We start from the raw sequence: 13,589 nt of genomic DNA, 5'->3' as shown, positions 1-13,589 counted from the left end.
TCATGCTAAATTTGTAGTTTTAGGGGTTGATTTAAAGGTCTGGAATGGATTAATCTATTTTGCACTACTTTCTATGGGGAAACCGTGCCTCAGTTTTCGAATGTTTCAGAACTCGAACAGTCTTCCAGAACCGATTATGTTTGAAAACCGAGGTACCACTGTATAGAGAAATAATTCAGAATCAGAAATGTTTAAATGTTGGCTATTACAGTTATATAAATGCAGTAACTTGAATATTCTCTTTGTTCAAGAATATGAATGTTAATTTAAAATGCCTTGAAAGTCACTTTACATAATTAACTTTTGCTTGTATTTTTAAATAGCTTCTCTGCTCTACTTGCGATAGTTCATTGTAATAGCAGAACGGTTTCTAGAAATGAGGTATTAAAGAGATGGTGGTATTTATCTATGGAAGACGGGGTTTATATTTACAGGCTGTAGCCTGATCCTGTGTTAGAGAACCTTGAAACTAGAAAGATGTATGTTCAAACTATTTTACTCAGAACTCTGGATTGGACAGTCTCAGTGGCTTGATAAAAATCATTTAATTTCTTCCTGTCCTAAGAGCCAGTAAGAGTCATTACTTACACTTAAAAAAAAAAAAAAGACCCTATAAAATAGTGTTTTGTGGTATTTTCATTTGGATCATTTCCCCAACGGCCAACAGGTCAAACTGTCACTAACAAGAAAGTGGTTAATTAAGCTGTGATGGTGTTGAGTTTTTGGTCTTAATCAAAATTGCCAAAGGAAAGAGAGATGGTGAGAGAGATGGAAGGAAATGATTTATCATGGCCTTGGCATGAGCATGGTACCCTGCATATACATAGTAGGTGCTCAATAAGTAGTTATTGAATGAATTAAAAAATTGGGGGACAAAACGTAAAGAAATTGTATAATCTCATACTTGCCCCCTTGTGTTTGACTCTTAAGTATATTACTTGATCTCTTCTAGGCCCTCATTATGATTATGTTTTGTTTTTGTTTTGTTGTCAATTCTTCCCTAGCGCATCCTTGGGATAGTTTCCTAGGGCTGCCATAGCAAAGTGCCAAAAATGAGTGCCTTAAGACAACAGAAATGTATTCTTATAGTTCTGGAGACTGAGAGTCTGAATCAAGTTGTCAGCGGGATCATGTTCCCTCTGAAAGCTGTAGGGGAAGAGTCCTTCTTTGCCTCTTTCTAGCTTCCATGACTTGTGACAGCATCACTCCAACACTGCCTCTGTTTTCACATTATTGTCATCCCTCGGTTTCTATGTCTTCACATGGCATTCTCACTATGTCTCTCTCCTCTTCTTATAAGGACACCAGTTATATTGGATCAACCACCCACCCTACTCAGTATGACCTCATCTTAACTAATTGCATCTGCAGTGACCCTAATTCCAAATAAGATCACATCCCTGAAGAACTGGGGTTAGGACTTCAACATATAATTGGGAGTAGGGAGGGCACAATTTGGCTTGTAACACCGTCTTTCACTTTTCGGTTAATGTTCATTTATCAACCACCAATAATGTATAAAACATCATGCTGGAAGATTTCACTAAGCAATAACCCCTGCCCTTGGGGGAGTTACAGTTTGGGAATCACAATCTGGTGCCATTCCAGTCAAAGCCTGGGAGTCATCAGCGAGTCATGGGTTTTTCTGGAGGCAAGATGGGACAGGCCATCACTCAGCTCAGGGACAGGCTGGCACCAGGCCTGCCCACAGAACTGGAAGAACTCTAAGAGGAGTTGAATGGCACTGGGGCATCAGCCAGACAAGCAATTGCAATGCGAAAGGAAGTGCCCTGGCTTCTGGATTGGGGCCGTGAGCTTTAGGCACAGGACTACAGTCCTCAAGAAGGGGTACAGGCAAGAACAGGACACAGCCATCTGACACAGGTCAGGTGAGATGATCATGAGATGGTGGGTTGATAATGTTGCCAGCTTTAACAAGTAAAAATACCTACTGTCCTGTTAAGTTTGAATTTTCAGATCAACAGCAAATCGTTTTTAGTACAAGTATATCCCAAATATTGCATGGGATATACTTATACTAAAAGATGCTCATCTCGTATTTTATCTGGCAGTCCTATGGGGGCAAGGGTGGCAGTGGGGCAGAACTGGTCTTAGAGACCGTAGTACGAAACTCAGGTTGTAATCATTTCATAGATTTTATAAATGCCTCACCACTGTGCTGTACACCTGAAACTAATATAAAATAATATTGCGTGTCAACTATAGTTATATGGTCACAGGATGTGAAGTACAGCATAGGGAATATAGTCAATGGTATTGCATACCTATGGACGGTGTCAGAGGGGTAGTAGACTTGCGGGGGGCGGTTATCAGTTTGTGAGGGGTGTAAATGTCTAATCATTATGTTGTTTTGTACACTTGAAACTAAAAAAAAAAAAAATCAGGTTGTAAGAACAGGACACATTGGTAGGCCAAAGGTGAGGGAGTAGAGAGAATTGTATAATTCAGGAGCCTGTTCTGCAGGTGACGTGCTATGTTAACACAAAGGCCAATCAAATGACCGGTCAGAACAACATAAGTACTTCTTTCCTCAGGTAGGATTGGCTCAGGAAGTGAGGTGGAAGGAGGCAGAGTTGGAGAAAATAAAGTGAGAACAGCTCGATATATAACAGTCAGTATTTCAAGGAAGACCTATGCTAAGTGTCGCAGTTGAAGTGCAAATACTAGAAGGTTGTGGAAAGGAGAGCTTCTGCCTGGGGTAAATATGGGAAGATTTCTTGGAGAAGGTGGATTTGAGCTGGACCGTAAGAGTAGTGGAACTCCAACCTTCAGACACCTGCTCTTAGTCTGCGCAGGATGCATAGCAAAACACCAAACACTGGGTGGCTTAAACGACAGTCATTTATTTCTCAGAGTTCTGGAGGCTGGAAGTTCAGGATCAAGGAATGGCTGATTGGGTTCCTGGAGAGGACCCTCTTCCTGGTTTGCAGGAACCTGTCTTCTTGCTGTGTGTCTTTACATGGCAGAGAGAGAAAAAGCAAGCTCTCTGGTCTTGTTATAAGGGCACTAATCCCGTCGTGAGGGCCCCACTCTCATGACCTCACCTAAACCTAACTACCTCCTATAGGCTCCATCTGCAAATATCATCACATTGGGAATTGGGGCTTCAACATAAGAATTTGGGGGCAGGGATACCATTCTGACATAGCGTGCCCATTCTAGACCCAGTGGGTAAGTGATGTCACAGGATCCCGGCCACCTGGACACCTGGAGACCAGGTCAGGGCAGCTTTGAACATCGGGTTAAGGTCTGGACTTAATTCCCCATGAGGAAGCAACCTTGTTCGTAGTTAATCCACTTTTATGTTCCACCTCAAATCTAGGGCAGCTTTTTTCTGTCCCCCAGTGACTGGGGGATCTAGTTTTTTCTCTCTCTGGCTGCAAGTGCCCTCCCTCCATTAACTGGGACTTAGCTGTGTTCTCACAACCTCTGCCCGCCACAGCCCAGACGCAAAAGCCCACTTTTCGCTCTGACTACAGGGTCTTCTCCCAGGGTTGAAGACAGATGGTTTCGATTGTCTTCATTTTTTTTTCCTGTGTTAGATGCTTTTTCATTGGACTCTTTATCCCCTGATCCTTTAATCCCAAATAACTCTTCCTGATGTTCCAAGCTTCATATGTCCTACCTGTGCCCCACAGCAAAACTTAACTACTCCAGGTGTCTCTTCATAGGATTAGCCCAGAGCTAATGTTTGTCTATTCCTAGGATCCCCTAGGTCTCTTATCTGACTGTCCAGCCTCTTAGTGAGACCTCATGCTGCTCTCATTTGTGACAAAATCCAGCCAAAGGAGCTTTCTATTTAAGGTCATCTAGAGTTTCAACATTATCACAGTTATAAAGACGTAAAAGCTTTTTCATCACTTGGAGTGACTGTGTGTATTTAGGATTATGTGGAAATGCCATTTGTCCAGGAAGTGGAAAAAATATCTTTAGCTGGGTTATAGGAAAAAAATCTTAATTACACAGGAAACAAAGAACAACATGACGACTGTTTACCAGCGGACAGGCCATCTAACCCATTCTTCAGAACCTGCTGATTCTTCTGAAGTTTGTAAAGTCACAAAGGAAGGTGTCCCAGGAGACTGGCTACCTTCCAAAGTCGCTAATTTTGTTTTTCTGGGACTGAAAAAAGGCAGCACTGGAGTGTGAACATAGCTCAGCTGCAGCAATTCAGCCTCAGTAATGAAGGAGAAAGAGATTTTTCTTCTCATTTGTAAGAATTTGACAACTTTAGCTATAGAAAGTCAATAGGAGTGCCCTAGAATATACAGTTGCTGTATATATTGTATTGCCATGACCATCCCACGCCACCAAAATATCTTTTAGTGAGAATCTGCCAATGAGGGGATGACAAATGGGGAGTCAGTCAGAATGGCCGGCTGTTACCCAGTGAGCAAAGGTAGTCATGGGCTGTTCAGTGTTACCCAACATTTTAATTATGCAGTTCAAAGAGGCAGAAAAAGTAAACTGTAACTGAGCAGGGAGAAGGACATGACTCTTGAATGAGAACCTGAGGCAGTGTTTAGCCACGATGAGAGATGCGGCTGTTCAGGATGCGTTTAGTCAAGACGGGGAAGGTCAAGATGGCTGCTCACAGCGGAGACTGGGTCTTCAGTCACCCAAGGCGAACTCAGGTTATCTCCCCAGCAGGGGCAATAGAGAGACTGGGGTATTTTTCTGAAAGCAGCTAACTGTCCTGGACAGGAATTTCACTCGCAATCTTGGCCTCATCAGCTTCCCTGAGAGTAGAAAGAGCTGATGGATGCTGATGGACCTGCATTGCTCTCAAGCCTTCTCTTCCTTCTTAAGCTCTCTCTCCTCCACCTTCCACTGAGTCCCCGCCAAGCGTTATTACAAAACTAGGGAAATTACAAAACTAGGAAATAGATACAAGTACAGGAAAGATATATTATTATACCACTGGTTTGAAAGGAAATTAGAGGACAATCTGGCCATCTCAACTACTATGTAAGCTAAGAGAATGAAGGTCCCTAGGTGTTCCTTCTTTGGGGTCATGGAGACAGGTGGAGGGGGGGTTAAATGATTAGGAAATTACTTCTATATCCACATAACAATGAACCCTGAATATCCAGGGCAGTACATAATAGGGGGTTGGGTTGGGGGGCAAAGGGATGTATTCCTTCTTAGAAATGGGGTCATATGAGCTGGGACCTGTTAGGGACCAGGCCAAAGAAATGGTCATCCAGTTGGAGGCGCTGATGAGGAAGGCAGCAATTGGGCCAGAAGAGGATCCTCCCAGAGAAGATGGCTGAAGTCAGTGAAGACCTGGGTCATGGCATGAGGCTGGTGTCATAAACAGATCCAGGCTCAAAAATCTTCTGGGTTCAAAAGAATTTAGATGGAAACGTTCTAGAACCATTTATAACAATCATAAAGATGGTGCACAGCCCGTTAAGTAAGGGAAACACAGGGTTGTACAGTTAAACAGATTTTGTTACTGCAGGACTTCTTAGAGCCTTTATTATTCTAACATACAATGTGAATCTCCAAAAGGGAGCTGTAGTATGCAACACTTTCCACACTTATTTGTCCACGGGACCTTGCATTTTGCAAAGCCAGACTTCTAAAACTTAGGGGAGCTCCAGAGCTTCTCTCAGGGTCACAGCCATTATGTGCCCACTAAATAGGCCAGTGGATCAATTCTATTTCAGTAAATGTTTTCCCTTCAACGTCAATGGGCTAATATGTTGCCTAAAGTTTACTATTACTCAGATACCAGAGTTTTCTGAAGAACTCCCAACAGAAATGAAACTTTTTTTTAAAGAATCAGGTGACACGGTACCTATAGGTTCCTGTTTTAAGCAAAGCCCATTCTGTCCGACCACACAGCAAAGGTATCAGTGCATTGGGATGACAGCGCACGTATGTGTTTCTGATTCATTTCAATTTAGAAAAGGAACGGATTGTACGGGTGAACCCATTGCAAACCAACTTCATCACAATGTTCCTTGCTCCTTGTGCAGGACTGGAACTTGTCTCCACATCTCAGCAGCCCGGTCGATCAGTGCTTGGTGAAGCAGGAACCTTGGAACAGCCAGTGTTGTTTATCTGATTGATCCCATTTCCATTTGCTGTACCTGTTCCCAATCTAGTCTTTGTACTTCAAAGAAAATTAACTCAGCCATTTTGGGGAGAGAGACCAGGAGCTAAAATAGGCTTCTCTACCCTAGCAGAGCATTTTTAAATTGTTTGCAGTTTTTTAAACATTCCGAATGATTTTACAGAGAGCCATCACCAGAGAAAAAAGCATTTGTTTAAAGGAATTTTAGATAGATGTTCCTCGGAAAGTCTCCTTTCCGTCTTTGTTTTCTGTTTTCTACTTGTGGTACTGAAAATTGGATTTCTCTTCTACAATTTATTAATGTGTATGGAGTTTTGTTCAGCTCAAGTTGGTGAGGTCAGAATAATACAACTGGAAAATTGTGTAGGGCAGATTTCTTTGTGTAAAAATAAAGTAAAGCATATATAACTATGATTATACTAAAACAATAAATTTTAACGGTTCAATAAAGTGACTGCAACATCGCCCCTTCTCTTTTGAACTTTCTAGTCAGTAAGATATTCTGAACTACATGATAATAATGTATTTTAGTGAGGAGTTTGCCCAGTTGGTTAAGAGGGTGATACAGTTTTTAACTGAAAAGGCTTGTAATCTGAAGGTTCCTCCCTGGCCAGCCTATCTTGGTGAAGTCACTCCAATTTGTTCCATCTCTATTACTTACATGCATTTCTCTTTCATTTGATGTGGTCTGCCTGTCCCTTTAAATTCTTGTCGTGCCTTGATTGTGTGTAGCTCTCAGTATTCCCGAACATCTTCTGCTTATTTCTGCCTTAACAGGTCCAGCCCTACATAGTATGAGTGTGAATTTAGTTTCCCTTCTCGGTTTTCATAGAAGCGCCCATAGCAAACCACGTCCCCATTGAGAAAACATGCTTTCCATTCATGTCTTCGCTCCCGCTCCTTTCTGGCCTTGCTTCTCCAGTGAGTTGCTGTTACTCAGCATGTCAGAGGCTGGGAAGAGGCTCCATCGATGAATGAACAGAAGCCTCAGTGTAGGGTGCAGGCTAATGAGAAGCAGCGGAGAGGCTGACATTCATTTCCTTACAGTGGGTTGGAATATAAGCAGCTGTTTTCCTGCTCTGTTTCCATTCTCTGCCTTCCATACACGCCCTTCCTCTCATTTCTCCTCACTTCTCCTTTCAGTCCAACCGCTCTTCTTGGACCCATTTTTCTTCCTATATTTGGGAATTCATTCCCTGGTTCATCCTCATACAGTTTTTAACTGAGAAGTTTTGTAACCTAAGGGGTTCCTACCTGACCATAGGCCAGTCTGTATTTGTGAAGTCACTCCAATTTGTTCCAGATTCCCAGAACATAATAAATTCTAAATTCCTGATCTGATTTCACTAGCCCCATGGAACATTCTGGATGTAAGTCGCCTGTTGGTGAGATGTGGAAACATTTGCAAATCCAATTTTATTAATGATACCATCTCAAGCTGAAATTCCCTGTATAGCCTTAGAGTACATTTAATATGATAACAAAGCACATAGTACCAGAGAATCGATGTCTTCAGAGGAATTCCGTTAGAGAAAAAGTCAAGTCTACGAGGTCTGACAATTAAATTCGTGAACTCATTGCAATGTTGTTGCTAATCTTTTTTGATATCGGAGGAATAATTCATTATGAATTTGTACGAACTGGACAATTAACCAAGTGTACTATTTGGAAGTGCTGAAAAAGCTGCATGAAAAAGTTAGACGACCTGAACTTTTCGCCAACAATTCATGACTCTTGTATTGCAACAATGCACCTGCTCACATGGCACTGTCTGTGAGGGAGTTTTTAGCCAGTAAACAAATAACTGTATTGGAGCATCCTCCCTACTCACCTGATCTGGCCCCCACTGACTTTTTTCTTTACCCGAAGGTAAAGAAAATATTGAAAGGAAGACATTTTGATGACATTCAGGACATCAAGGGTAATACGACAATAGCTCTGATGGCCATTCCAGAAAAAGAGTTCCAAAATTGCTTTGAAGGGTGGACTAGGCACTGGCGTCGGTGCATAGCTGCCCAAGGGGAGTACTTTGAAGGTGACCTTAGTGATATTCAGCAATGAGGGATGTAGCACTTTTTCTAGGATGAGTTCGTGAACTTAATTGTCTGACCTCGTATACAGAGTTTAATGTTCATTGATACCAGGCAACATGTATTGTATGGAGTCAGAACAAGATGGCCTGGGAGGAATGCACTGAGTTCCAGATGAAAGTTAAAAGGACATGATCTTGTAAAAGCCTATAAATACTTCATCTGCCCTGAGCCAGCTTCTCAGCTCTACCATTTAACTTTCTTGATTCCAAGCCTCCGTGGAAAGTTTGCTCTCAGACTTGAAAGGATTCTGGCTGTTGACCAGGCATAAAGCATTGAGTTCTTGGGCTCAACCACTGGTTGTTAAACTTTCTTTCTCTTGGTGCCATTTAAAAGTGGCTTGAACTGCTGAACTGTATCGCCTCTCAGATCCCGCTGCGTGCTAAAACTCCATGAACAATACTTACAGTAGTGATTCCGAACTTCCTGGATTTGCAGCAAATCTACCCATCCTCTCATCAGTACTCTTTGTAATATACCCCTCTTTAAGTTAAAGTGGACTGAAACTAAGAATTTTGGGGGTATCTTGTGATTTCCATTAGATGTAACATAATTTGAGATATCATTGATGTGTTTATTAACTTTTGTATTGATTTGAATTTTTTCTGCTCACTGAAAAATCCAAACATGATTGCTAAATCCAAACATTATGACAATGTGTAGCATAGAAAATAAAAGGGCTCCATAGTCTCCACTGTTTTCCATGAGAATATTTTAATGTCTGTTCCTCCGTCTTTCCTGTGCATACTTTTTTCCTTTTTACAAAAAAATGGGATCATCCTGTTTTACACTTTGGTTTTTCAATCGCTTTATAATCCATCCACCACAATGTACTTAACCAACCTTCTAATGATGGACTTTAGGTTGTTTTCATGTCTTTCTAGGACCAACAGTGTGGTAATGAACATTTGTTCATTCATAATATTTTTTCACACCCATCATGGAGTTCTGGGAAGGGTATTTTAAGCACCTTCACCATAGGAATTAACTTAAGCCATCATATTTAAATTCAGGGTTTGAAAATAATTGCATTATTCATTCATAGGTACTAGGCTATTTTGGCTTTTAAAGGAATATCACTGTGAATTTCCTAAATGAATAATTATTTCCTTAATAATTTATCTTTCGGGTAGCTCTTGTTTTTCCTTCTTTGGGTTTATTCAAAACAGGGCATGTCTATCATTTGACAGATGCCCACACACACATATTTCCTCTGCTCTCAGTGGCCACAGGACATACTGAGAAGCAAAGCCTGTGCCTTAGTCACCATTACCCCCAACCAAGTTACTCAGCTCCACTAGACATACTCGTGTACTTTCCTGATATTCAAGAGGCAGCAGGACATGGGATCACAAGCATGACCCACAGAGCCAGACAGCCTGAGCTGAACCCCAGCTCTGTCATGAAAATGTTATGTGATTTGGGGGCATACTACTCATTTTTTTCATCATTGTTGCTTCATCTGTAAAATGGGTGTAATAATAGTATATTCCCCCCAGAGTTGTATGAAAGTTAATGAGTTACTAGATCGGTTATTATATATCAAATACCTTGTTGTTAAGAGCACCGCACTCTAACCAACTGAGCTAACCAGCCGCCCCTGGAATCTGTTTTTAACAAGCCCTCAGGATGAGGCATCATTAAGTAAGTTTTAGAAATACACTGTTAGAATATGATTTTTATTATACTTTGTAAATGGAAGTGAGTGGTGCACATTCTTCCAGAAGTTTTGCTGCTGCATGCTTCTGAAGTTCAGAATAGCTAGAGAGCCTCAGACTCATCCCCCACGTCCTGTTCTCTGTAGCCACCATTCGCATTTCTCCCTGGGCAGATGTGGAGACGGCAGCGAGGGCTGTCAGCACCACCCAGAAACTATCAAATTCCCAGTGTGTTCGCCCCTTTCTCTGTAAGACTTGCTTACATTCAGTTTTGTTCTCGTAAGTGTTTCTTATTGCCATAACAACCCTAATCAATCACTGGACTAAAAATAGCTTTCATTTTACCAAAGCATGTCTGTAGTGAATTGAAAATTCAGCTCTGCCGTGCATTTTGCATATGCTGCTTTCGTTTCCCGACACTGAACCTGGGTGTGCTCATGTCTGGAAATTATTCTTGCAAAGGCCCAGGTACTTCGCTCATCTTTCCTGGCATTCTTCCTGACTGCAGATTCCCTCGTCACTACCAAAAGATACAAGTACATGCATTTAAATGTTCGACAAAGAACCATCACTTTTCTGCACATTCAGTTTCAGGTGCTAGACATTTCACAGATACCTGATAGCCACTTTATAGGAAAAGGTTCATGCTGGTAGATGCCATTGGGTTTGAAAGGCAAATTAAAGATGCACAGATACTGGGTACCAAGGAAACTGGTCATTGCAGGGAGCAGATGACAGCAATGCTAGTAAGACTCTTCTGGCTGGGGAGGATCTAAGCTAGAAAATCAAAGAGGAGATTACAGGAGATCTTTTGCTTTATTTTCCTAATTTCTCCATGGCACTGTTATTATTTTTAGGGGATTGAGGGTAAAATAAACCCTGAATGTAATAAATGAATATTTGTTATGATTCTTCTGGCCAAGCTTCTCTTCTAGTCAAGAAGAGAGAGAAAGAGATTTTTCATGAGAAAGAAGATTTCAGATCCAGAGTGGGCCCAGGGGAGGCAGGAGCTCTGAGGAGAGGCTGAAATGACTCATGGTGTTCCCCAGGCTCCAGGGGATGAGGCCACTTCGCTGCCTCCCCCCTGCCACATCACGCTGCTCTAGAGTCACTGCCTGTAAGCAGGGTCATCTCGTGGGACTGCTGAGGCTCCCAAATGCTATGTTGGGTTGTTTTTTTAATGCTATTTCTTCACTTCTTTGAGCCTCAGTTTTTGTCACAAGGCTGAGTGAACCGGGAGGCTTAAAGCCTTTAGATCTAGGAAAAAAGCAAGTTCACGGAGCTCCCAGGAGCATTCTTGTCTCCCTGCAGGAAGTTGGCAGGGAGTCTAGGGAACGCTGAGAAGAGATGAGGGGAGAGCGTCCCTGTGCAGAAAAAGGAGCTGCCAAACCTTTAGGAAAAGGAGGGGACAGTGAGAGGACTGACCTGGAAGATAGGATGGCACGTCCTCAGCTGCACAGCACATCAGGGGTCAGGGCGAGACTGAAGGAGCCCAAACCTGCTCTGACCTGGCCACCATCCATGTCATGGGAGACCCATCAGGTGAATCAGGTGTCCTCCTGTTGGCACCACTCCAGCTACCCACAGCCTCCCAAGACGTCCTTGCACATATGCCATGGCGGGTCCACCCACACCCAGCTCTGTTTTTCTCCCGCATATAACCTATGGGCTTTCGTGGGGAGGGGTACAATGCGATGGGCCAGCGTTTCTCAAGTAACTGTTCTGCCAGACACTGCCTGGCCTTCGACATTAGTTATATCATTTTATCCTCACCCCACAGCTCTGAGGTTGGAATTATCTCCACTTCATGGATAAGAACACTGAAGCTCAGAGGAATTAAGGAATTTGCTCAAAGTCACACAGTTTGTAAGGAAAGAAGCTGGGGTTGGAACTAAAGTCTGTTATACTCCAAAACCGATATTCTTTCTACTGAATTCCCCGACTTCCTCCCTGGGGGCTGGGTGCACGCGGCTGCACCTGGACACCAGCGCACGGAAGTCAGTGGTATCAGTTACTAGGAAAGGCCACCCTCACCAATGCACGGTGACCACTCATAAAGCAGATGACATCACAGGGGGAACTACTCCGTTAGAGTACCAATGTCCCGTTTCCCTGGATATATTCAGACCTCAAAGTGAGTGATGATACTTCATTCAGACGAGCGCCAAATGGGAGATTTGGAAGGGAAGCAGTAGTTGGATTCCTGAGGTTGAGTGTTGTATTGGTTTTCTATCGCTGCATAACAAATTTCCAACACACGTAGTGGCTTAAAACAACACTAATTTATCGCACATTTCCATTGGGGCCCAAGTTAGCTGGGTCTCTGGCTCAGAATCTCATCAGGCTGAAATCAAGGTGTCAGCCATGGCTCCAGTCTCATTTGAGGCTAAAGGTCCTTTTCCAAGCTCACTGGTTGTTGGCAGGATTCAGTCGCGATTGTAGGAAGGAATCCCCGTTTTCCATTTCACTGGCCTCCAGGGGTCACGGTCAGCTCCTAGAGGCCTCACTCAGGTTCTGGCCACATGACCCTCTCAAGACACAGCAGCTTACTTCTTCAAAGCCAATGGAGGAATCCCTGCTTCTTCTTAAAACAAGTCTTATATAATGTAACATAGCTTGTCCACTTTGGTAATCTAATCAAAGGACTTCCTAGCCCATCATATTCTCAGGTCTTGCCCACACTGAAGGGGAGGGTTATACAGGATATGTATACCAGAGGCTGGGAATCTCACAGGCCATCTTAGAATTCTGTCTGCCATGGGTTTGTTAGTCTTTCCTTCATGTTGTTGGGGGCCAAATGGGACTTTACATGTTCAGTGTGCCATAGAGAGTATAAGAGTCTTCTGAATCCTTAGACTTCTTTCAGCTTTAACCAATGGGTCTCTCTTGCATTATGTTCCAGTTTAGTTATGTGAGGGTTCCCAACTTTTTTTCCACTCCCACAATCCTGACAGTTCCCTCAGCAATACAGAATTCCCCTTACCCAAATAAATGTGTCAAAATCTTTAGGGAATAACTCATATTAAGAGAAAGTTCAGGGTGGGGTGCTCCCTTCTCCCCCTTAATATTTGAGAATAACTCAGTTCGATATTCCTAGCTGGAGCAAAGCCCTTAATCAACAGAAAGCAGGTTTGAGCAATCTTAAAAGAGATGCTTTGAGATCTGAATAACTGGGTAACTGTGACTTGCTCCATTCCTCATGGCAGCAGCGTTAAAGAGGGGGAGCTCTCTGTTGGAATAGTATTGGGGCTTATCATCTGGTTGGTGAGCCCGACACATAGACAGGTCATTGTGATGATGGAAAAAGAGATAAATGCTGTGACAAAGGTATAAACAGTGCTATCTGCACACATGGGATAATCATTCTGAAGTGAATTTGAAATGGTCTATATAGATTTAGGAAGGAAATTTCAGGCTGAGCGAACTGTGGGCAAAAAACAACATGGCAGCCAGAAGTTTTCCAGGGAATGGGAAGTGGTGTTCTGTGACTGACCTGAGGGATGAATACACGGCAGAGCCAGAAAGAAAATTAGGGTCAGATATAGAAAACTCCAGGTCTTCCCCTTCCCCCTTAGGGATGGAAGGTGGGTCATCCTGTTGGCTCAGGTGGTTGAAACCCTGAGCTCCTAACTCCAAGGACACTGGTTCGATTCCCACATGGGCCAGTGAACTGCGCCCTCTATAGCTAAGATTGTGAACAATGGCTCTCCCTGGAGCTTGGGTGCTGTGAGCAGCCAG

At 42.9% G+C, this 13,589-nt stretch overlaps 1 protein-coding gene across 1 annotated transcript in view; it reads left to right on the top strand.

Moving 5' to 3' along the window:
• PITPNC1 (phosphatidylinositol transfer protein cytoplasmic 1) overlaps nt 1-13,589 on the top strand; it is a 215,199-nt gene that overhangs the window by 122,648 nt on the left and 78,962 nt on the right. The window lies entirely within an intron of this gene.

The sequence above is a fragment of the Rhinolophus sinicus genome, linkage group LG15, assembly GCF_036562045.2.
Source record: "Rhinolophus sinicus isolate RSC01 linkage group LG15, ASM3656204v1, whole genome shotgun sequence".
Lineage (NCBI taxonomy): Eukaryota > Metazoa > Chordata > Mammalia > Chiroptera > Rhinolophidae > Rhinolophus > Rhinolophus sinicus.
Note: the sequence above shows the minus strand (reverse complement) of the source record. Positions and strands in the feature narration are given on the sequence as shown.